At 42.4% G+C, this 26,675-nt stretch overlaps 1 protein-coding gene across 4 annotated transcripts in view; it reads left to right on the plus strand.

Annotated features, from left to right (window-relative positions):
• Positions 1 to 26,675, plus strand: part of DOCK1 (dedicator of cytokinesis 1) — a 489,712-nt gene that overhangs the window by 260,955 nt on the left and 202,082 nt on the right. The gene's annotated exons all lie outside the window — the stretch shown is intronic.

Consider the following 26,675-nt stretch of genomic DNA (forward strand, 5'->3'; position numbering starts at 1 on the left):
CGGCTCCGTGCTCCTCCGATGTCCTCATTTACTGCAATTGTCTTCGGCGAGATCTCGGAGCCGGGGCCGGGAGGCGGGGGCGGAGAGGGGGAGGGAGCGGGAGGGAAGTCCTTGCGCCGCTCTCGGGTCCCAGCTACTCCGCGGGGCCGGGCGGCCTGACGAGCGGGCGCCCCGAGCCCAGCCGCGCGCCCGCCGCCTGTGCGCCCGGCTGGCACCGAGGCGGGCGGAGCCCCGGGCCCCGCCGGGCGGGGGCGGCGCGGGCCCGGGCCGCGTACGTGGGGTGGGGGATCTGGCGCGAGTGGAGGGGCCCCCTCCCGCCGACGCCCGAGCCGGAGCCGGAGCCGGAGGAGGAGGAGGAGGAGGAGGAGGTGGAAGGAGCCGCCGCCGGCTGCCGCCTGCGCGCGGGGCTCCACCGCGGCGCGTCCTCGGGCTTTCTCGGCTGCAGGCGGCGCTGCGCGGCCCGGGAACTTGTTGAGTCTCCACCGAAGCTGCCTCCGGAGCAGTTGGCAGACGGGGGACCCCCGTGTTTCTGTCAGGAGGGGTCGCTGGGGACCCCACTCGATGGCTGCCTGCTGCGCCAGCCGGCCCAGCCCAGCCCGGAGGGATTTGAAAGCCAGGGGCGCGGGGGGCCTAGGCACCTGGCCCTCACCTGCAGACTGCTGCTTTGTAGAGGCCCGGGGTCAAGGGCGCGCTTCTGTGCTGGGTCCAACCTGGAGCCAGTCCCTCCAAACGGGGACTGGAAGGCAGAGCAGCTGTGAGTGGTTTGAGGACAGAAGTGGGAGTGCCGGCGGGGTCTGTTGCAGGCTGACATTTAGGAATACTCCAGAGCAGGCGCTACGACGCTTCTAATCAGGATCCCCCTTCCCCCTTTCCCCGTCTCCCTCACGCACACCACCCACCTGCAGACTCCACAGGGCACATGCTCTGTTTGTTTGGGACAGAATTGAGTTCACTTGGGGAGGAAGATACTGAGGGTGCACAAGGAGCTATCCAGCACCCGGTTCAGCCCGAAATCCACCAAAACAGTATTGGATTTTCTTAGCTCAGAGCAGCAACCCCAGAGTTCTGGTTGATGCCTGGCTGGTGCCTGGGCCGGAGACTAAGCAGAGAGCTGGACTCAGGTCTCCTGGCCTCCTAAATTTTCTTCTGGAACATACTTGAAAGTAGCTACACTTAGTAGTCTTATTTCCCAAGAAAGGATGAAGAAATGGTGGACCCAAGGGCAGTGACAGGTTTTTGGAGTGAAGCAAGGGGACATGTGAGAAGTCTTCTCATCCACCCATCTCTCCACACACTCAGTGGGCACACCCCTGTGCCTGTACATCCTGAGTCCTGCACCTAGCACCAGCCCTGTGCTTGGGACCAAGCCCTTGTTCTCTCCTAGTTCACTGAGTTGAACTGAGCCTTGCACCGAGCTTTATATAGTGTCCGTTCTTAGTAAATAGCTTCATATGAAATGTTTCATTTGTCTGTATGTGGATGTTTGGGGTGATTTGTTTAGACATTCCAGAAGAAAAACATTCTAAAATGTCTTCCCTTCCTTTCCTACCCCTCAGCGTCCTGTGGGACACAACTCCATGATCCTTGGGATTCAGATATGCCCGGGAATGGAGTCCTGAACCTGTGGATCCAAATTCTGCCTACCTCACTCTTTTTATGGTCCGTCTTATACCATATCCCCTAAGTCTGATTTTCAGCCCCTTTACTTCTCTTGCTGACTAGTGAGGCTGTTGGCGCTGGCGAGGGAGAGATGCCTGATTATATGTGAGCAGCTTGGAAAACTGCAACCTCCCCTTCTGCCCAGAAGGGAACCAGAAGGGATGGATTTATAGGACGTGGGGACAAACACCACATAGGAAGAGTTGCCACCACTGACCCCTCCAACCTGTTGCCCCAAGGATGTGCTGTTGTGACTGTGGGCTTCAGTATTCTCCCAGTGGTCTGGGGAACTTTCTGTGAATATTGCTTTATTGCAAATCCATAAAATTGAAATATGCCTTTCATCTCAACATGTCACTAAATAAAGCTGCTAGGACACATGGAACTTGTGCTGGTGGTAGTGGAAAGCTAAAGTTTTAGGGGCTATGAGTGAAAAGCGATAAACCTAAATGTATGCACAGCTCAGCCACAGGTGGCACTGTGAGCTGGCGAGAAAACAACTCCGAGGACCACGGTATTTGAGATCTGCATGATGTAAAACTCTGGGAAGAAAATGGAAAGCTGTAATTGGTAGGTTAGAGAACCCACTTATATGAAAGGGAGAGTTTAATCGAACTTTGTAGCATCATCAAGGCTGCTTTGAGTTATTTATTTGTCTAGTAGACTCATAGTAGTTTTTTCTAAATCTATTAAGATCATGAGTCACCCTCCTCTGTTTTGAAGTAAGAAACCATTTACTTATTGTATTACTTAAGTATGAGTCTTCAGCATCACAAATCAAAATGTTTATGAGAACTGTCTCACCTTACCTTTGGCTGTGGATAGATATTCCACCTGGGTGAGGTTGGTGCATCATTGTGCTACTTAAAGCAAGCTGGGGCTGGCTGGGGAGAAAGGAGATCCAGCCACCTTCTTGCCCATATGCCCCCATTGCATTGCATTCTTATTTTTTTAATGGATGAGACATATACATATTGTTAGGGTCAAGAATGAGTCATTATGTTCAACTTCCTCAGAAAAAGAGTGAAACTTGATACAAAGTAGACGCATTTTAGGAGTCAATTAGGTATAAATTGGTTTCTTATATTTTGCTTCAGATGTTTGCTGAAAAAAATGGGCTTGCAAAGGGAAAACAGCTACTTTTCGAGTGGGATTTCCTGAAAGCAGAAGCACCTAAAGAATAAAAATACAGGAAAGATAAAGACAGCTAACTAAGCAGAATATCTGAGTCTCTCTTCTTTTGCCTTTTTCTCACAAGTGTGTGGGTGCTCTACAGGAATTATAGCATAGTAAGTTTTGAGGTCTCAATTTCCACATTAACAATGACAGGAATATACAAGTTGAAGATGTTGAAGAATGTTTCTAACAGTCTTGTCTATGTTAGTTCCAAACCAGAAATAACCCAAATACTTATCAACAGTAGAATGTGTAAAACATTCTTGGTTTATTCATACTGTGGAGTACTACACAGCAACAAAAAAGCAGCAACTGCTGATGCATGCCGCAGCAGGGGGGACGTTCACAAACACTATGCAGAATGAAAGAAGCCAGACACAGAAAATATATATATATATCACATGATTCCATTTAAATGAAATGCAAGAATGCACAAAGTTGTCAATCATGGTAAATGTCAGAATGGTGGTTGTCTTTGGAGCATACTAATTGCACAGCACCACGGTACCTTCATGGGTGCTAGGTGGTTCTGTCTCTTGGACTAGGTAGTTACACTGTTGCATACATATTTAAAAGTTCATCGACATGTTCTCTTTCTCAGTATGACTCCATTTTGTCTGAGCACAGTCACTGTGTCATTGCAGTGATGACACACACGCTCCCCAATCATCCGTCCCTTTGAGCGAACCAGCTTATCAGTCACTGAGATTAATTTGTATCTGCTGAAGCCACTTCCTCTCCAAAACCCAAGGTAAGAGAAAAGAGAGGTGTCTTCAACTAGCCGCGGCTGTGGATGAGACTTTCTGTTTAGCTACGTGTTAGAACCTCCTTCTTTGGGATGCTGCCAGTGAATACTGCCCTACTGACTCTCAGATGCGACCGTGACAGAGGTCACTTTGAAAATGAATTTCCCGCCTCATACTTTAATGTTTTAAAGTGACTCTGAGGTGAGCCTACGTCTGTGGTGAGCAGGTTACATCCTCTAGTTCAAAAGCTGTGGGAAGAGATCAGCTCATGCTCATCTCTTGCAAAGGAGACGTACCTCCCATCGACTGAAACCTGTAGGGTGGCACTCAGTGACATCGGTGCTGGACCTTTCTCTTTGGAAAGTAAGTCAAGCGGAGCACTCAAAGGATGCTCCCGCAAGGCCTTGTCTTTTGCCTAGAAGACTTGTAAGAAGTTCTGAATCATTCCCCCTGTCATCTTCTGCTCAAGCATTTACTCTCCTCTTGCTGGACTCATTTCTGATCTAAGAGTCTCCTTTTGTGTAAAACCCCTGCCTGTGGTGCTTCTATTGTCCTGGCAACTAAGCCCAGTGGCCTTCTGGTGGGAAACGAAGCTGTTTCTGAAGTGTGGGCAGTGCTCCGGGGACACTGCACACCCCTAGTCTTCTTTCCCTCCCGTGACAAGAGACTAGAGATCGTTTGTTGGCCTGGAATACAATTCGTTTCGGAAAAACTGAACATCACGAAGACTTGTGGAAATCCCTGGTTTTGTATAATGCATGGTCGTGAATCTGAGTTATCTGCAGGGAATGGAATGTTTTCATTTTTAAAGAGAGTGAAAGTGGCTCTAGTTTTTTGTTTTTTTTTTAACACATCATACAACAGAGGCGGTAATATATTAGTAATGACAAAGAGCAGGCACGGGCTTCTGGTGGTCTCCCCTCCATGCTCAAAAGCCCTCATTTGCAGGGCTCTCATCAGACCCAAAGGCTCTCTTCTCCTGAAGTCAGCACCTCTCCTCTTTTTTAGTTGGACTCATTGAGGAGATAAACATGTAGACTTTATTTTGCTGACCTTTGCGTGGTCAGTTTGGGTGATGGTGTCTGTAGGTTCTTATTATCTGAGACTGATCTTCGGAGGAGTAAACCTCTTCCGGCAGAGCTAGATGGTTAAGGGGCTTTTCTTAATCCCTGTTGGTAACCCCACCAGTCTTTGAGCCTGCTGAAGCCAACTTCTCATTAAGCAGCTAATATGCCCAGGCCAAAGAGTGACACCTTTGACCAGAATTAGGTCAAGAAGGGATAAAATTCCTTTCAGATTTCCATGTGTGGCCTGCTAGTGCACTGTGCTGGAGTTAAGACTGTTGACCGTCCTTCCTTGGTTGTCTGCCCTGGTGCACAGGAGGCCTGAGGTCTCACAGTTGGGGCAGCGTGGCGGGCACCTGCCCTGGGATAACTGATGTAGGAATTTCCTTGTGTGCCCTCTATTCCCACCTCAGCTTCCACAGGCATGGAGGAGGGATGGAAGAAAGGGGAAGGAGAAGAAATGGAAGCCTCCTTATTCTACCTTTTTCCTACCCCAAGCCCTGTTTGAATAGGAGACTTTGATAATAATGATGCTCCACGTTTGCTGTGTGCCCACAGAGTGCCAGGCATCTAGGACATTGCACATTATCTACTTTTGTCTTCCCACGACAACCTTGAGAAGATAACTGTTACATTGTCTTCACAGATGTAGATCAGTAAGGTTAAGTAATTTCTCCAAGGTCACACAGCTAGGAAGTGATGGAGCCTAGTTCAAATCCAGTTGTAGTTGATGCAACAGCAACCTGCTCACGTTTATTATTTTCCATGACATTGAGATTGCTCGAGAACATACATTATAATTTAGTGTTGCTCTATTTGAACCATGCATTACTTAGACATTATGATTCCACTTGAAGAGTGGCATTAACCCGCAAATCCCCTCCTGGTACTTACCCGGCCCCAAGCAGCACCAGGTGTCTGTGTCCAGTGTGGACTGCGCCCTCCAGGCTTTTGTGGCATCAGCCTGGAGCTCTCATGGGACAGATTCGGACCAGAAATAGCAACTGTTCATGCTGAGCTCTCATAAAGCAGGTAATACGCACAGGCTGGCTGCAGAGTATATTCGACCAGATACTCTTCCTTTTTAGCCATACCTCATCTTCTCACCGTGTCAATTATACTTTGAAGTAAAAAGAGTCACTGGAACAGCAATATGCCATAAATATTTCACGTTTGGACAGCACTGCATGCTTCTGCAATATAATTTCAATGATATTATCACGCATTTTCTTCATCGAGTAATAGCTATTAAAATAATTCACCACTATGTATATATATTCCATCTATACCACAAAAGACCACTTCGGGTTTTTCTGGTGCAGATGTAAGGGCACCGTATCACCATGTTTTTTCAATCATCTGAACCCATCCACTGGTACGCTTCACTGCTGAGATTCCGTCACAGTGGACAGGAGATGTGCTCTTATTTTATTTTTTTAAGATGACAAACACACTGAGCACATACTTCTAATTATCTACCCTTGACATTTTTATCCTCTCAGTGTGATAAATTCTTTTGCTAATTTAGGTCTAAGAATTGATTACCTGACTTTAGATGTTGTATTTACTGAGTAGTATGGATTGTGGATGATGTGATAGGAAGCTATTGAACATTGGACAAAAAGTGCTTTGTCCTTAAACACCAAGGTCCAGATGGGAAGAGTACAGAATTAAAAAAAAAAATCTCTAGTTATGTTTGATAACCTCTAAGATCACACACAGACTTTCAGTTCCATGTTTTTCGTAAACATGTCTTTTTTTCATTATTGAATACGTGGAGAATTAAATAGGTCGTTACTTTAATTCCACTGCGCTGTAGGGTTATAGATCTCCTGTTTCCAATTTGCCTAATTTGTGTTTTGGCACAGTCTGGAGCTATAATGCACTCTCAATGTGTGTGTGGCCTTAGACTCTCACTTCTTTGTTCTCACCTTTTAGTACTTGTGTATCTTTAACTACTGTTAAAGTAATAATCAAAAACATATTTTAACACATTTCTTATATAATTTTAATTTCTTCCAGAATTCAAAGCAAGGAATTTTGTTTTTAACTGTTGCTTAGTATTCTTTCTTCTTTATTAAAAGTCCAGTGTTCATCATTTAAAGTGCGTATGGTTAGAATATTGTGCAAACGGTCATGATTTAATCTGAACCCTTGTATCTCAGTGATCACAGCTCCCTGACAGGCCTTCCTAGGTCAAGGGTGGGGGTCATGTCCTGAGATTCTAGAACATTTAACTGAGGGAGGTAAATTACACAGATCTTTTCCTCATTTGTGTTCATTGGTTGACTATTTAGTGGATTAAAGGAAGAAACTTGAAAATCAATGTTTTTGCTTATAAATAAATTTAAGGTGGGAATTTGGAAATTGAGTTACCAAAAAGATGGAATATCATTATCAGATAAATCCGTTACTCTGTATAAAGTTTAAAGGAAATCTTAATCCATTTTATATGTCTTCTCAGTATGAACCCCAAGTAACATTTGTTTCAGAATTTGTAAATATTGAAAATAATCACCTAGGGTTGGGCAGTGAAGAAGTAAATGAGGGTTTGAGAGACTGTGACGGATGATGCCCTAAATGTCTGGTTTTGGCCACAGTTTTACATGTCATCAGTCCACGTGCTTTGTCCTCCTGTGTTCCATCTCGTGTTGAGATCTCTGTCTGTTCGAATGTGGGTCACCCCGATCCTTTTGATCAGCATGAGCACACGTAAAATTACCCTTTTATTAGGATGTCTTGGGCCATGAGCATTATTCCCTGACATTCTAGTAGAACATGGAATTTATTGATGATTTACTTTGTTCACTGAATCCAAGTATGAAAGTGAAGAAATCCATCCTAATGGTCCTTTTTTGTTCTTCCCAGTGGAGTAAATATTGTCACATGAAATTGCTGATGATACTTCCAAGCCCCTTAAAATAAGACTTGCGATTCATTCACACCATGAAAATAGTAAGGAGCCAGCATCTTCACCTGCGGATTCATAAGTTATTGGGTCTTTCCTTTTTCGTCCCTGGGTGTTAATGAACATATTCACTCCTGGAACTCTCTCTGCTTCCAACTCCAGCATGGACAAAAAGATGCCGCATCCAGAAGGATCCCTGGTTCATGCTCTGGATCTCAGCCCTGGGAATTACAGGGTGAATCACATATTGTAGACAACCTCTAATAACAAAATAGGGTAAGCAGATTAGAGCTAAAATTTCTTCACAGAGCTGCATTGCCCACAGCATAGGGCATGTGGCTTCCCAGAGAAGGGCTTCTCTTTTGTACGTTAGGCCTGTGTAGAGTTCCTTGTTGAGATTGTGCTGTTTCAGTGGAAGAACATATTTTGTTAGTACTTAAAGGACGTTTTAAAGCATTGCTGAAGTGAAATCAGCTTAAGTTGTGATGCATATGACAAGTGTTGAAATATGGGTAATGTTTGCCGTGATATTTAAATAAGCTCTAGTAAAGCAGAAATAATATCTATATACCATGTAAAATGCAAAGATCTCCCATGGAAGTCCCTATTTATTTCTTGACAAGCATGCATAATCTCTGTATTTGAATACAGAATGGAATCAATATATTAAAAGAATTATTCATCCACAGGTATAACCCACTTTAATCAAACTCCTTATATGAAAAATGTGACTTACCAAGAGGTAAATTGACAGGTTTCACTCTACCAAATGCTCATTTTGATTAAGTCTACCTCCAAATAACCACTGTATCTCATGTACTTAGGGACTCAATTTGTCAAAAATTACTTAGACTTTATAGAACTGTATCTATTTCATTAAGTGTAATGTACCGTATACTCTTATACATATACCCTCTCAATTTCCTAAATTGTTTGTGGTGCATTTCCATACATGTTCTGTGAGTAGGATAGTCTTGACATGATTTTGGCTTTCAGAGCAGAATGTAGATGCTCTAAGTTTGATAAAGTCCCCTTCCACCTCCTGGATGGCATTTATTCAGTAGAAATCAAAACTCTATAAGTAAAGAAGCTGATGTATTTCCTAAAGAGCCAGCACTGTGCTAGGTGCTTATTAATGAGCTTCATCTTAGTACATCTGCAGGTCTTGTCCAGTATGACTCTGTTTATTCCTGTTTTTACCATAGCCAATCACTCTGCTCTACTTGATATAAATAGATTTATTGGCCTATGAAATATTTTATTTCAAATTCATACCAGTTTCTTCTGGATAAATGACAAGTCTTGACATCTCAGGTCCTATTCTCTGTGAAGTGCCAGCAGGTTTTGGGTCCAATCTCTTCTATATTAACTATTATTGTAGTCTGAACCTTCATGGAGAAAAAGAAAAACAACTTTCTCTCATTCTCTAGCTTAATTGAGTTACTCAGCTTATGCCTCCTGGTTCTTCTGTGCTGGCAGAGCTTTATGAGAATAAGCACTTAATCTTCCCAGAAGCCCCGTGCAACTAGCCGTGCTTATTAGCACTATTTGTCAGATGAGGAAACAAGCACAGAGAGGTCAATAACAATGACAAAGTCTCAGGGATCCTGCATAAAAACCTCTAGCAAGGAGTTGGGGTGATGGGAATTGTCTCCTGAAATATCAGATAAACAATTCAACTTCTAGTGAGGCAAAATATAGATCTAGTTTGGCCTTGTTTGTTTTTAACTTGTACCTAAATGAAACAATAACACTTTTGGAAGATCTAGAAGTACTGTTTCTCTTTTCCCAGGAAAACAGAACAGTATTCACTCTTGTATGTGTTAGGGACATGTATGATTCTCACATTTTAGAACTGCCTTAATAGGCAGCTGACTTTATTACATGAGTATTGATTGAAAGAATAACTTATAGCAGGTGCTGCAAAATTTTTCTTAAGGAGTTAAGTTGTAAAGGTTTTAGACTTTGTGGGCCGTAACCTCTCCGTCATGAAAATCTGTCTCTGTTGTTGAAGCAGGAAAGCTCATATATAAACAAATGAGCAATGGCTGAGTTCCAATAAAACTTTATTTACAAACCCAGGAGGTGGGCCAGATTTTGTCCACAGGCTATTGTTTCCGGATCCCTGATTTATGACGTAAGCTGTTTGGCACAATTTTGATAACATATATAGAACCAAATTTTAAAAATGAATTCAAGCATTTATTTGATTCATTACAAGAGAATGCATTGTTTTTCCCTTTTGCTTCTCATGTGCACTAGGCTACACCTGCCTCATCTGGGATTTGGGCAGACATGAGAGCACTATATATCAAGGATGACTTCTGATGAGGGGTGTGGTGACAGAGCCATTCATCTGTTAGTATTTGAGTGACAGACAACAATTTCATGCCTTGAGATTCAGATTCTTGGGATAAAAAGCAACAGCAAATAACTGGGAATAGTGATGTCTTTGTTATTGTGTGCCAGGAGAATTTTGCTTTGCTAGTGTTGGGGATACTGTGGTTATCGGAACCGAAATGCAGTAATCCCTCCAAAGTGGTCGTCATGCACGTTTGGCTCCTTGCACTTTTCATTTCCCCTGAGAGAACACTGGACATGGCAGTGCTGGACAGCTGGCATTGGACTTTCGTCTCTGGCTGATTGATTTAAGGGCTTCATGCAACCAAATGGAATATCTTTGCTGTAGGCTTTTAATACTGCAGCTATTATGATGACTGATATGATGTGGTGTTATTTTGTTTGAATGGTTTCCAAATAATTAAGATAAACAGTTAAGTTTTTGTAACTGTTCTTTGTAACCATATGAATGATGATAAAGTATTAGCTTAATATGAATTTTTTTCACTCAAAAAGAATCAAAATCAGTCAAATGTCCTTTTCAATGTTGTATTTAATGATTCAGATTTGAATATTATCAGGGAGCCAAGATTTCATGACTCTGTAACCTTTTTGCAAACAAGCCAAAAGTGTGACATAGCGATTATTGAATTCAACACACTTCCTTTAAACATTTTCAATATTATATCATCCATTAGTACTTAGCAATATTCCCTGAAGCCATAAGATAAACTTTAATTTAGTTTAATGTAGCAATATTTTTGTGTTTCCTATCATTACGACGATGGAGCTCCTTTATTAATGAAAATTATTTCACTATGCATAGTGTCAAAACTTACCAGGTGGTAGTAAATACGGTCTCACTTAGGTGATAGCTTTGTGTTTACCAAGCAGCGAGGAGCTTAACCATCACTGTTTTTTCTCAAGTGTGTTGAACTGAAGGAAGCATCTTTGAATTTATCTTCTCACAGCATATCTCTTCGAAGCGCTGAAATTCCTTGGAATATCCAAAGGCAATTCTTTGGTTTTCTACTTTACTTCTACCACTGTTGTTGGTCAAAGTAAAGTAGAAAACCAAAGAATTGCCTTTATGGCAGCATTGAGAACCAGTTTCATTTTCTTTACACTGAGATTTCACTTGATGAGTCAGAATGTTGAACTCACAGAAGTTAAGATTGAGCTTGGCTTTGGGGTCTAAGAGTGAAAATGTAAGTTTGAGTGTATATTTTAGGGCCTAACTTGGGTTTCCATAAAAGAAAGCAAAGTCTGAGGTTATTCTGCACAGTAAAATCTCATTCAAGATCCAAGATTAAAATAGGAGCCAAGGCAAAATGAAGCTACCTGGAGAGCAGAGCTAGGGATTGGGTCGAGTCTGTGTGTCATTTGGATACCTGGGGATTTTTAGGATACACATAGAGATGGGGGTGAGGGTAGACCTCCCCCCCCCAGACAGAACTGAAGGTACAGCACTGTGTGTATTTCGTGTTACACCACTGGAGGTGGGTGCTTAAAGGGAGTCATCGAATGTAATTTTTCTTTTTTCCTTGAATGGAGCTACCTTTCTTTTTAAAATGATGGATTTGAAAAACAGGCAAGTAGTACAAGGGAAAGAACATGATACGTGCCAATAATTGCTCCATGAAAAATGGTGTAAAAATAAATACATCCCACAACTGGGGCAGTTAAGTGTTACATATAGAGTTTATGGAAGGAACTTCAGAGAGTCCCAGGGATTGCAAAGACAGTTATACATGTGTGTATTCACCTTCTCCTGTTGTCATGCACACCCAAATACGTGGGACCTCTGAGCAGAGAGATTCAACCAGGAGTCTACTTAATAAATCTTATTTTAATTTTAGTTCATCTCTCACCCCAACTAGACTGGCTATTATTAAAAATAGTGAGAATAAAAAATGCTGGCGAGGATGTGGAGAAGAGGGAACCCTTCTAGACTGTTGGTGGGACTGTAAATTAGTGCAGCCATTATGGAAAACAGTATGGAGATTCCTCAAACAACTACAGATAGAACTGCCGTATGATCCAGCAATCCCACTGCTGGGTGTATACCCAAAGGAATGGAAATCATCATGTCGAAGGGATACCTGCACTCCCATGTTCATCGCAGCTGTATTTGCAATGGCCAAGATATGGAACCAACCTAAATGTCCATCAACAGATGACTGGATAAGGAAAATGTGGTATATATACGCAATGGAATACCACTCAGCCATAAAAAAGAATGAAATTCTGCCATTTCAGCAACATGGATGAGCTTGAAGAAAATTATGTTAAGCGAAATAAGCCAGACACAGAAAGAGAAATACCGCATGTCCTGACTCATAAGTGGGAGGGAAGGAAGGCAGGAAGGAAGGCAAGAAGGAGAAAACAGACCTATAGTTACTAGAGATGGGAAAGGGGGAGGGGGAGGGGAGATAGGGACTGCTTTATAATGATGAATATGCTAATAATATTGACTTGATTATCGTATACTATGCACAAATACTGATAGTCAACTCTGTACCCAATAAATATGTATAAAAATAATAATAGAAAAAAATTTAAAAAATTAAAAAAAGAATATTTAGTTCACCTTAGTAGGGTTGCCAGGGTTTGCACTTCTAATATGTCCTGTTTTCCCAGGATATGGAGACTTGGGCTGAGACAGGCTGAAGCCGCTGAGCCGCTGGCCTTAGTCTTCACTCTGTCTTTATGGTCCTCAGATGTGTCCAGTGCTATGCCAATCTTTTTTTTTTTTTTCAAGTCAGGGAAAAAGAGATTTCTTCTCTGAGTTTCTTAGTTCCTTGAGGGAGAGAATGAGATTTTTTATGAAGTCTTAAATTTGGTGGTTATTGCCCCATTACCTATGGAAACCACTGTAAAGACCTCATTCTGCTACCATCAACACGAGCTCTGGGCATTGTCGGTGCCACATGAGGTGGTCCTGGTGCTCCTCCTGGAAGAACAGCTCCTGCTAGTCCCTGCGAATGACTCCCACTGAAGCTGTGGAGAGCCAGGGAGGTGACACGCAGCAATAGAGGGGCTATAAAGGGACCAGTGCCTCAGAATTTTTTGCAGAAGGATATAGGGCTGCTTGCATTTGGATGATAATATAACCAGAAGGGGGCTTTCTGTGATTACTGCGAAATAACTCTCAGGCTGAGCCCAGGAAACCAGGAAATGCATATTCTAGGAGCCAAGTCAGGGTTGTTTCTTTTTCCCTCCTCCTCTGTCTTGTTGATCCTTAGTTTTCCTGTCTGTCTCTGAGCCCTGCCTCTAGACTGCTATTTGCCCCGGTGGTGCCGGCCGTCGACCAGGAGGGTGCCAGGCTGAGGTCTGTGCTCTGCCCCTCCTGGCTGGAGCCACGCCTTGTGGAGGTCAGAGCAGGATGGCTTCTGCTTGCTCGCATGCTCTCTCTCTCTCTCTCTCTCTCTCTCTCTCTCTCTCTCTCTCACACACACACACACACACACACACACACACACTCTCTCTCTCTCTCTCTCTCTCTCTCTCTCTCTCTTTCTCTCTCTCTCTCTCTCTTTGCTTTCCTTCCCTAAGGACTACTCGGTCTTATGAAGTCTAAAGCCTAATGCAAATCTTTTCTCAGCTGCATTGTCATAAGTTTACTAAATTTCTTTAAAAGAGTGGAAATTCAAGCTCAGAATATTCTGTGGCTGATTTCTGAACGTGACAAGTGGCTTAATGACTTACCTCTATTTTAGCTCTTGTTATAGGATCCTTTATACTTTACCTTATTATTTTATTTTATTTAGGACACTTTACATGAGATTCACCCTCTTAATGGATTTTTAAGCATACATTGCAGTATTGTTAACTCTAGATACAATGTTGTATGGCAAATCTCTAGAACTTCTTGCATACGTAAAATTTTATTCCTATGTATAAAATCCTTTTTAAAGCTCTAACTGGGCCACAGAGCCCGCACACTGATTGTAGGAAGGGCAGCTAAGGAAAGCCGAGTGCAACTTGCCAGATAGGTGGAGTTTTCGTGTCTCATCTATCAGGCAGGACGTTTCTCTCAATGTATGCAGCAGGCGCACAGTCTGGGGTTCCAGGCTGATGCTATCAGAAATTATAAGAGGAGAGGCCCTTCTCTTAACGATGCTCCTGATACTCCTCTTAAGGATCCTGATACTCATTTACTGACCTTTGTAAAGCCACCATCTGGTCTCCTACTTTCTGTCTTTACAGACATTACTGCTCCCATCTGTGAATTTGGGGTCATAAGATATGAACTGACGAGGGCCTGGCACTCCTTATAGGAAATATAGCTGTCTGTGTGCTTTTTAGTATTGTTGTATTTGCTTCTGACATTTAACAGCTTTGATTATTGAATTTTGAAGGCACTGATGTGTTGCACAGTAGAAATTATATATTAGATAATTAGTCAAATAAGAAAAATTCAGACACCATAATTTACTTTAAACATATTTAAGACTAATGCATGTACTTGGTGAAATGGAGATGGCATAGGAGGGGTCCATCCCTGTGGTCCAGGCCAGGTCCTGGCCGGGAACCTGAATCCCTCCTGGGATGTGCGCTGAGATGGAGCAGGTGTCTGGAAACACCTGCCGTGCCCTGCTCTGCAGCCCTTCGCCTGTTTCATGTCTTAAGTGGTTCTCGCAGGTCCTTCCCATCATTGGCAACAAGCTGCTGCATGTTCTGAAGCACTGCAGAGTACGCCATCATTCCAAAGTTTGAAAATAGTGCCATTTAAAATATTTAAACCTGCAAATAGAATGAAATTTACTTTTGAGTATACAGTTTTTTGTTTGTTTTTTTTTTCCCTTGAAGGCATTGCTCCTTTGGAGAATTTATCATATGGTACAAAATTATTCAAAACTAGTTTTATATAGGCAGCTTTTGAAAATCAATTTTATCTCATTTAGCTTTTAAAACATAACCATCACAAGTGGGTATATAGTTTTGGTTATGTGCATACTTTCAATGACTCTGAGGGTAATATCCTAAAGAAAGTGGAGTTATTTAACCCCAGTTCACTGATTTTTGAGAGTTGTCCATGAAGAGGTCTTCAGTTACGTGTCTGCTTTAGTAAAGTATTAAATAAATTATTTCAAGAATCATTTTGGTCTTTGCTGTCACATAAAAAATGTTTTTAGAAGCAAGCTTATACTAGACCCCCATAAAACAACACTGGCTGCATTTCAGGAAGAGTGACCTCACTGTTACACATTGTTTTGCATGATGGAAGGAACATGCAAGGGTGTGTCAGAGTCCATACATGTGTTTGCAGTGAAAGGAGAAGAGACGTTAATACTGCAGCCTTCGATCCAGCAGGAAGGCCCTCACCGTGGGCTGTGCTCCCGCTTCCAGACCCCTGCTTCGTTCCTCCTTAGTCCCATCTGCACTTTCAGATCACCTGCAGGAGTTAAGCCTCTCTCCCAGTTGTGATTTCTGGATACCCAGCAGTTCAGAAGCTATCATTTCATTTCGGCGTGTTTTAAACATGTGTGCATGCTTTTTTCTCTCAGTGAAGGATGAGTTTACCAAATCCGTAATTATGCCCTTCTGTGATGGAGGCTTCTCTGAAAGTACCTTGTTAGTGGAGCTGTTTTGTCAACATTTTTTCATTAACCTCTCCCTCTCCCCCCCCAAAAAAGGATGGAGAATATCACTTTTGCTCTGATGCTGATTTCCTGCATCTCGCTTCTGTGATGATTTGCTGCTTCTTAAATGCACTTTTGGAGGAATGTTTTCACTAAAAGAAAACAGAAAAATATCTCCCTATTTAAGAAATTTTACCAGGAATACATCCTTTTTGTAACGAGTGAAAATAGTACAATAAAAGAATTATAAAGTCAAGCTAATCCCTTCTCTCCCTCACCCCCTTCCCACCCTCTTGAGGTGACTTAGGACAGTTGACAGCTTGGCGTGCATCTGTATGCACCATCTTACTTGTGTGTACTCATGCAGGCTTTTATGTGCATGCATGTTTCTTTTACATGCATTTCAAGAATCTCAGAATATTTTTGGAAGGGGAAAAGAGAGAGAGGTGTTTTCTTTTGTTTGTTTCACAAAGTGGAATTACAATATTCACATTACTCTGCAAACAGCTATTTTTTTTGACAATATAACATAGAAATCTCTATGAACCCATCGATACAGATCTAAGTGTTTTGTTTCCTTCTATCAGAATGTTCTTTAAGCATTTCTCATCTTATAAACTGAAGGCTATGATTTCTATCCTAGTTTTTTAAGAGAAAAATTTTAGTACTAATTATCTTTGCTGCAAATACGTTCATATTTGTTCTTCATGGTGGGAAAATGATTTTAAGACACCACTCGAGTAGTGTTTTGTGTACTTCTGTGTACTTCTAAACTAAGATAGAATTTAAATGATTTTAAGATACTACCCAAGAAATTAAGTGTTTTGGGCAGCATTGTAGGCAACAAGTAGGATCCTGGATACAGAAAGAACAAGACGGGTAATTTTTCTTTTTATTCAGAGCAATCAGTGATATGTTCTAATGCTTTGGAAAGATTATATATCTAGAATGTTCCCAAGAAAGGCCTGATTTATTCTTCACGGGGTACTTTTGTGTACTTTTAAGCTTAGATACAATTTATATGATTTGGAATCATATTTGGGGATGTTTTTAAACTTTTTGTCAAAATAACAATAAATTCTACTTAAGGAGATTGGTCACATAAGATTGAGTAATACCATGTTGATCAAAATGAAAAATGTTTCCTTACAGCGTGTTTTCAGAAACTAATATGTCAATTTACACTATGAATTTGTAGAAGAGGGGATAGGGCTTATCATTGCGATTTTTTCCTAACGTTCCTTACCAGGGAGTTATTACCTATTTATTTTTGTTAAGCTTGCCGTGGCCAGTGTCCCAGGGAACACACTTTGGAAAATGATGTCCCCATGGCTGTGTATTGCAGGTGGAGCCATGAGCTTTCCGTCTGTAGGGGTTTCTGCCTTATTCCAACTGATCAGTAGTGTTCATCAACATCATTTCTCTTTTTTTCCATTTTTAAAAAAATAGATCATGCATACAAGAGAATAAATACAATAAGTATGTACAGATTGAAAAATAATAAAATGGGCCTGTGTGCTGCCCCACCCTGAGGTCCCCGAGAGGCTCTCCCTCCCCTCAACTGGATCGCTCTTTCTCTTTCTGATGTGATCTCTCTTCAGATTTTGGGTTGATTATCCCCTTGATTTTCTTTTTGGTTTTAGCACATATTATGTACCCTTAGCAATATATTTTTTTAAGTTTTGCATGCTTTTGCCTTTCATATACGCACAGTCACAACAACACGTATTTTTTCTGTGACCTGCTTTCCACGTTACGGTTTTGCAGTCTATCCTTGCTGACGGATGCAGCTGCGGTCCATTCATTTTCTTTACCGTATACGATTCCAGTTGTGTGAGTGCAAGCGGAACGGATGCTCCCCACGTCTTGGATGGTAATCCGGGCGGTTTGCTATTAGAACAGTGCTGTTCCGATCATCTGCTGACCATCTCCAGCAGCAGCCATGGCAGGCTTCCTCCAGGTTCTGTACCCCAGAGAGCAGCTGCTGGGGCAACATCTCCTTTCGGTAAATTGCTACCTTAGGTGAAGAGCGTTTCCTAGTCATTCTTAGGTTCCAAAAATCTGACTCACACGGTAATAGTAAACTTAGACTCTTAACCACTGTGATGCCTTCTCAGACTACCCCCTTTCTCTTTTCCTAATCCAGAATTACATTTATGCTCTTGTATTTTTAAATGTGTGCATGCAGTTTCTATGTGATGGGAATGTACTGGTGAAAGTGTAGGTATCCAACCCGGTAACCCTCTTTTCCACCCCAGGATCAGAGCGCACACACGCAGGGTTGGTCTGTCCTCATCTTGTCATTGTCACTCACCCCCTCTGGGCACCCTGACCCCTGCACCAGTTCCACCCAGGCCTCCCTTTTATTTTCCATTTCACTCTTCGCCCCTTCCAGGAGTTTTACCACCATCCCCGTCTCACTTCTTTATAAGACATTCCCGGCCCACTCTCTACACCCCCACTTCTGGGTGGACTGTTGTTGTCATAAGGTTTCACCATTTCCCCGGGAATCCTAGGGGTAGGGAGTGGCGTTTGTAAAACTCAGAAAGCTGTCCCTGCCAGTTGTCTTGTTTTCCTTCCCCTGTCCTGTGGTCTGCCTGCCTCGGGATTCCCACGGCATCCAGGGAGGGCAGGGAAGACCTGGTGGCCAACTGTGGGTGACCTTTTTGTTGTCCACCCTGGTGCTGCAGCAGAAAGGAGGAGCTGTACTGTGTGGGCCTGGGCGCTCTAGCCTCCAGCTCCCCTGCAAACCCAGTGCGTCTAAGCGAGATAATTTAGAGCAGAAGCTGCAGCTAAATTCTGTACCGTGTTTATCTTGAGTTCCTGCGAGCAGGTACGAATAATGATGGATTGTGGACAAATAGCTCTGCCTTGTTTTTTTAGACCCTGAAATAGACAGGATGGCTTTGATAATGCTTTTTGACTGATGGGCACTTTTTGTAAGCAAATCCCATTCAAAGGCTTCAAATATGCTTCCAGAAGGTTGATTTCAAGATAAACTGAGCTAAAGAAGAGAAAGAAAAACCCTACCTACACATGGGATGATTTATGGACATTTTCTAAATAGTCACAACCCAACTTAACTGTAGAAACAAACAAACCCCAGAAAACAAGAACAGCAAAAATACCGAAATAATACCTGCAGTGAGAGCGTGATTCCCTTTTCTTACCCAGTACCTTCAGCCAAAAGGAACCGAACCGCTGCTTCTATTCAAACATAGCTCTGAATATTCATTTGTGTTTCCGTTGCTCAATTATCAACTGCTCCTTTCCATCTGAAATGTAAACTCAGGGAGATGTCGCTCCCTAGTAAATGTATCTTAGCTTTGACAGGAGGGTTGATTCATGGGGATTGAGTGTAATAGAGCCCCTGATCCCCAGGAATTAGGGAAGGGGCTGGCTGTGGAATTGAGTTCATGAATGAAATTCTTTTCTACAAGTCATGTAGTCTGCCCTATGCTTGGGCTGCATCCAGGAAAAGAAAAAACAAAAACTGCCCTTTGGAATCACGTGTGAGCTTTCAGAGACCTGTTTGTGAATGTATCATTTGTTTTATAGACTCTCAAGTATCCTAGAAAGGAAGTAGCTGTGAGCTTTTCTACCCATCTTTACGGAGAAGTGATAACTTTGTAGAAAAAGAACAAAAGAGTCCTTGAAAACAATCTGAAAGTGCATGATACAGACCCACATTGGGCCGAGACAGATTATGGCATATCTTTAGAAGCATCGCCAGGTATTACAGGGAAGACCACTGCTGCTTGGTCAGAGGGGCTGAACTCTTTGAGAGAGCACTTCCTGGGAGGTACCACCCTGGAAGTGTTCCTGATAACCATGTGGTGCAGACTCTGGGCTGGGCACCCCCAGATGCTGGGAAATGAAAAGGATGACACCCCTCTCCTCTCTGGGCCAAAGGCAGCTGTTGATAAATTCACAATTTCTCCAGTGCAATAACAATATCACACCTGTCCTGGCTGCTTTGGAGCTTTGCTGCTTGGGAAATGTATGCATATCTCAAAGTACCCTCTGCCCCAGGTTTCAAAACCATTGTGTTTTCTCATGACTTTTCAAGGTGGATGAAGTGTTGAAGCACCAGAAAAGCCAACTTGCTAATTTATTAAAAGAGCGAGACCTGGGCAGAAAGAAGTTTCACAACAGGTGTGACTTCATGCTTTCTTTCCAGGGTGGATACATGTCCCATGAAGTGCAGAGGGCCTGTTGGAAATGACGTCGTTTCCATTTGGTGAAATCCCAGCCTCCTTGTCCTGCCTTGAGACCAGGGCAGGACCTGTGCTTTTCAGAAGTTTGTACCTATCTGATAGCATGTGATTCATTTTTCAGTCACTCTGCTTTGGTGAGTGGCACTGCAGGATACAGATGTTCTCAGGATGGGACTTTTCCTGTTACTTAGCGTCCATCTGTGTCCATCCACTTTGAGCTCCCTGCACATGGGCCATGCTGCGTCAACACTTGCTTCCTCCAAACCATCGAATGTGGGTACCCTCAGTTCCTTTTTCCTTCACTGTCCTAATGCCTGTTCCTGTATGTCCTTTCTACATTCTCTGAACTGGCGATGGAAACGTGTCCTCTCCTTGTCAAACCCGATTCTGCCCGTGCCTCAGTTGCGTTCCCTCACCGTTTCAGGCCGTGCTGCTCTCATTATCCCCACGCCCATCTGCATCTGCCATCTCTGCATCTCCTCTGCATGCTTGCTCTGTGCGTGGGACCCGCCTCACCCCAGAAGCGCTGTCCTCAGTGATTCACCTGCAGCCCGTGTCTGTCTCCTCTGTTCTTTCTTGTTCTGTTCACCTTTCATCTCCTCCTAGAGAACGTCCACCTGTTGCCTCCACTTCTACCCACACCTTCTGCCTTCTTACCTCCTGCTTCTGGGAACTATTCTGTCCTGCAGTCCCGAACACCTCCCGATCACCGAATCCTATGCCCTTGGAGCAGCCCCCATGCTTCTGGATCTCATGGCATCCTCATGAACTCTTCCTTCTTACCGGTGGCTGACAGAAACGATGCACGTGACTATCCACTCACTATCTGACATTTTCAAAACAATGCTGGAGGGTAGAAATAGTCATTTATGCATGAATAACTTTATACATGAATAAATTGATACTCAGATTTCACTAATGTTATATTATATATGAAAGAACTGGAATTCTGCTATCGAAACGTGTGTTTTTTAAAACACCAGTGTAATCCCTTATTTATGACCCTAAACCCTTTGTCATTTACCCCTCTGAGCACTTGTTCTCATTGTCTGTATGGCATTTCTTCATCCACCTGACTCCATGATGTGGTCACACTCCCTGGTATTTTTCTTCCAGTTCCTCTTGTTTCTTGTTCTCTCCTTGAGCAAATCCTAACCCTCTGTGCACACTGCTGTGTTCCCCATCATTTGCTAGTCATCTGTACCTGCACTTCTCACTTGGAGTTCATATCTAATGTCCTATGACAGGCACTTTTTTCCATGTTATTGCTTTATCTTCCTCATACCTGCTTTTAATTGTAAATTTTATCAGCCATAGGATGTTCCCTATTTTTCTTAACTTTTTTATAACTATGAAATATTTAGTTGTTTTTTTTCCCCAGGGGTAAGTAATGCTGAATGGAACATTTTTCTGCCTAAAACATTTCTCTATTTAGGTTTCTTTCCTTTGGATTAACTCCCACAACCAGTGTTGCTCAGTCCAAGGGCATTTTAAAGGGATACTTAAGTCAGCTAGGGAGATCTGATGAGTAAAAGCAGAAAAACAAATTTAAAGTGCAAGTTTAAAAGCTAAAAATGAAATACCACATACATATTAGGAAAAAAATTAAATGCCTATATATATCAAGTATCATCTTTGTGAGCAACATGTTGCTTCCACTTTAAGCCATTCACGCATCTCAGTAAATAGTCTTGAGCTTGCATTTCTGTAAGTATGTTTGAATTTTATCACTTTTTCTCCTGGCAATATTCTGTATTCCATTCTGTCAACTGTTGGGGTGCCCAATCCCATAGCACACTCCCAGATTGAGTCTTACACTAAAGCAAGATTTACCTGGTAATAGGATTCTGGTTTGTTATTTTCCTAAATGTTCTTTCCTGATGCTAGAAGATTTTTGACTTTAGAACAATCACAACTGTAGTCAGACAGAGGCACTTAGAGAAGCCTTAAATTGTCAGACGAAGAGCTCTCCTAGGAGTGGCTGGAGACAGGGGGTGATTTGAGCAGTTTTAAAGCAGGAGTACCTTGTGCTCACTGGGACGGAAAGCCCCTCCCACAGGACGCTCCAACAGGACAGTGGCTGCCCGGTTGCTGGCTGCATCCATCACGTTCCATCTTTGTGCCTATGAGTGTGAGGGGCAAGGTTTGGAGGAGAGTTAAGCCTACAGCTCTGATCTGCTCCCGTGTAAAGACAGGTGTACACTGGCCATCATTTTTCCTTTTCTCTCAAGCTGCTGGCTGTACAGGGAGACAGAAAGAAGTTGGTTCGAGGAGACACTTGTTCATTTATTTGTCTGCCATATTTTGTAAGTGCTCACTAAATGCCCATGTTCTAAGTGCTAGGAGTTCAATGTTGCACCAATAGCTTTGTTTCCTGTCCTCATGGAGGCTGTATTATGTCAGAGAGGAAGGTGGGGAGGGAGGGAAGGAATAGGAACATTCTAGAGTCATGCATCTCAGGACATTACAGCTAGAACCAATGTCTGTGTTAATGGGACCCCCGCAAACACCTTCTTTCACTTTAGCCGGAGTTTGGCCTTGATTTCCAGCTTTAACAGATGAAAACCGGTTTTTTAATTGGATTCTGCACACTACTCCATGAAGCTGCATAGCATAAGCGGTTTAAGTAGTTTCATGCAGGGTTTTATTTCATTAGTGATTCTGTGTATGGATTATAATTGTCATAAACTGATAATATGCCAGTTTGCTAGAAACCAAAGTGACAAGAAACCTATTGTATATATTGGCAGTCTGTCGAGTGTGCTGTGCTTTGCCAGGAGACACAGAGCTCCTAAGAATTTTTCATCCTACTCTAAAAACATAGCAAAGATGTATCTTTGAAATGTTTCCAGTTATTAAATTTTAAGTTCACTTAACAGTTTCTTATCTGTTTGGAGAATCACATAGAAATAGTGACAAAGTGATGCTTTAGATATACAGGGCATTACTGGCAATGTGAGCATGACCCGAAATATGTTTTTTCACATTGAAGAATAAAATTTTCTTGTATGCTGGTAACATTCAAGTGAGGAAGAAATGCCACATGCAAAATATTTCTATAAGTTACAAAAATTATGGTAGATAATTACTCTCATTAATCTAAGAGAATCCTCATAAAAAATATTTGAATAGGGATTTCCTTTACAGAAACATAACCGTAATTTGACTTAATATTACAGTACCATATGTCATATGACACAATTTAAAATACTGTTGTGTCTGAATAGAAATCTGATTTTCTTTTTATATCAGTAATATTAGACCCAGAGAACTTTGGTTCAAATGGAACAAGACATACATTTTTTGAACTGCAAGCAATCCTTTTATTTTCTTGTTTGGAAATTGTGGTTGGGGAAATCGTCTTTAGTTGACAAAAACTGGTGACTGGCATAGCTTACTGGCCACTGTATCTATGATTACCAAACTTCTCACATTGTACCAGCTGAGAATGTTTACTTAGCAATGACCTCCTATAGTTTGCACTAAAACAAAGCACCGGCCAGTCCTATATAGGATCCGAACCCGCGGCGGGAGCAGTGCTGCGCTCCCAGCGCTGCACTCTCCCGAGTGTGCCACGGGGCCGGCCCTAAGCAGTATATTTTTTAAGTTTATGCGGCTGTATGCACTCTCCCCAGTTGGTGCCACATTGAAATTCAGTGTCTTTTCCCTTTTTCCTCTATTTTCTGTTGTTATTTCCCCAAGTACAACTAGCATTAAGGTTTGTCTTATTCTGTTTTGTTCTGCTATAACAAAATACTGGAGACTAGATAATTTATAAAGAACAGAAGCTTATACTCTCACCGTTCTGGAGGTTGGGAAGTCTAAGATCAAGGCACCAGCAAGTTCTGTGCCTGGTGAGGGCTGCCCTCTGCTTCCCAAGATGGGACACCATATTCCTGCATCCTCCTGAGAGCAGGACTTTTGCACCCTTGGATGGTGGAAGGTGGGAGGGCAAGTGAGCTGAAAGCTTCATGAAGCCTCTTTTATAAGGGCCTTAATCCCTTTTACGAGGGGGAACTCTTATGGCCTAATCATCTCTTAAAGGGCCCATCTCTTGATACTGTCACGTTGCAGCATCTGCGTTTTGGAGGAGCACATTCAAACATCATAGCGAGGTCTAAGTTCTAGGGTATTGTTTTTAACTCTTCAGATTAAGTAGTTGGGCCTGTTAATTAGGTGAAAGTAGAACAGAAGGGTAAAGAAACAACTGATAGTTCATCTTAGTTGACCTGGACTTGCTGAAAGTGGTTTACAAGTCCCAGCGAGTGTAGATGTGGAGGCAGCACCTGCTCAGAGCAGCACTGCAGAAGGAAGTGTTGGGCTCAGCACGCTGTCGTTGCAGGGTTACTTACCTTATTACTGACTGCCTCGTCTCCCTTGGGCCCACCCACTTACCTCTCATGGCCATTTTTTCCACGTGGGCAGGCCAGATCATGTCGGGGCCAATATTTTCATTTTTTTCCTTTAAAAAAATTTTTTTTCTAGTTGTGGTAAAATATACATAACATAGAATTTACCATGTTAACTGTTTTTAAGTGTATACAGTTCAGTAGTATTGAGTATAGTTTTACATTTTTGTACAACTAATCTCCAAAACTCTTTCCTCTTACGCAGCAGCTTCTTACTCCATCCCCACCCCCAGCCCCTGTAGGACCACCATTCTGCACTTTGTGAATTTTTCTGTGAATTTGACCACTCTAGGTTATTGGGCTGATGGTAACGTTGACAGCATTTCTTGATGTCCAGTGTCCTTCCCAACCCACTTGTTTACAGTGCCAACTATGACTTGGTCCATGGAGCCCTCCCTTACACTCCGTCACATCCTGTCCCCAGCCCACCCTGCTCTGAGATACCCACCGTGGCCCCAGCCTGCCCCTGTACAGGCTTTGGAATGGCTCCTAACACTGGCTTTCATTCACACAGCGCTATTCGTGCTTCCAGGGTCATCTTCCTTGTGGGTTGAGGTTCTCAAGTTCTGAGACTGGGGTCTTCACATTTTTGTATCCTCAGCCCTTCACATGGTTTTTGCCCCAGAATATTGGTTCAAAATAAACACTGAGAGTATTAGAGGAAAATTACAGAAAAAAAGTTCAAAGATGTTATCTTGTTAAATGTTTCTTCCATAAGTCCTCCTGTCCTGGTGTGACCCATGTTGTGTCTTCCTGGGTCAATGGGCAATGGTGTTTCTCAGTCGATTTGATGTTTAAATGTACAAGAGTTTGAAGTTTGCTGCGGACGAGTGTGGAGAAGCTGAGGAAGGGACCTTGGGGAGCACCCAGAGTAACGAGGCAGGAGGCTGGGGAGGACGCAGGAGGGACAAGGAAGAACAGAGAACTGGGAGGCCCAGAGGTGTGTCCGTCGCAGCAGCTTTGAAGGAGAACAGGCGAGAAAGAGCTGCTTGTGGAGCTGCCGCATTTTGCAAGAAAAAATACAGGACGCTCAGTTAAATGTTAATTTCAGTTAAAGAAAAAGCCACAAAAAACAGTTAAGGTGCTTATGTCCCGTACAATATTTGGGACATACTTATACTAAATCATTGCTTATCCGAAATTCAAATGAAACTGGGTGTGCTGCATTTTATCTTGAAAGGCTAGCTGTAGAGGGGAGGAGGACTGTGGTGGGGTAGAGGGAATGGACGAACAGGTGGGCGAAGGTGTGGCCGAGGAGCAGTCGGGCGCCATGCTTTAGTTCCCTAATACGGAGGTGAGGCTGGGAATGGCAAGCCAAAGAATTCCATCTCCCACCTTTAAATAATTTGTCCTTTTTCCCCCTTTGTCTTTATCTCTGTTTTGAGTTGTTCTCTTTTGAATATTTATTAATTCATTTCCCAAACAATTGTTCTTAAATGCCCTTCATGTGCCAGGTTCAGGAGAGGAACAGAGCTCACCACCCTCTCTGCCGATGCACCCAGGGCAGCAGCTGGAAGGGACAGGGTTTTACTGAGGTCACTGTGTGCATACCAGTTCACATGTGTGCTTGCTAAGAGCCGGTGGTGTTGATTTGCAAACCTGTTTATACCTCCTGTTCAAATTTGTTGTTAAGATTATTTGTTTTCAATAAATAATTAAAATTATTTAAAATTATTATTAAAATTTAATAATATTCTTAAAAATTATTAAAATCAATTCATTATTTATTAAAATTAATAAATTAAACATTATTAAAATTAATTATTAATTGAAATTAATAAACTTAAAATTATTAAAATTATTATTAAATTTTAATAATTTAAAATCTGTTAAAATTATTTAGTTTTGTACAATATACATAAACCAAATAAACTGGAAACTATGTTATTTTATTTTTCAATTAGCTATGGTAAGTCCAAGAAAATTGAGTCGCTGAACAGTTGCTGTTGCCTTGGTGTGGGTAAGACCATTGTTAAAAGTTGGGGGAAAGCAAAAAATGGAAAAGTTCATGGAAAGATTGTTTTTCATATGACTTCAAGTTCCTGAAAGGAAGTGAAACTGGAAATTGTAAAAAATGCACTCTGGGTATGATTTATGCTCAGACATGTTGGCATGCTGTGCACAGGACCCACATTCAAAAAAATTTTTTTTAAATAGTACTGATTTTGTTATCAGCTGAATCATACGTTGAAGTTCCAACCAGTACCTCAGAATGTAACCGTGTTTGGGGATAAGGTCTTTAAGGAGGCGATTAAGTTAAAGATGCCCTTAGAGTGGGCTCTTGTCCAATCTGACTGGTGTCCTGCTAGAAGAGCAAGAGACACCCTGGGCACGTGCACGTGCACAGAAGGACAGCTACATGAAGGGGCAGCAAGAAGGTGGTCGTTTGCAAGCCCAGGAGAGAGGCCCCCCCGGAGAAACCAAACCCATTGACACCTTGACCTTGGACTTCAGCCTCAGAACTGAGAGGGTAAATTTTCATTGGTTAAGCCACCCGATATGTGTTATTTTGTTATCGCAGCCCTAGCACACCAATATTAAGTTCCTATGTCAAGATATTGGTAGTCGTGC

Source organism: Cynocephalus volans, chromosome 7 (assembly GCF_027409185.1).
Source record: "Cynocephalus volans isolate mCynVol1 chromosome 7, mCynVol1.pri, whole genome shotgun sequence".
NCBI lineage: Eukaryota > Metazoa > Chordata > Mammalia > Dermoptera > Cynocephalidae > Cynocephalus > Cynocephalus volans.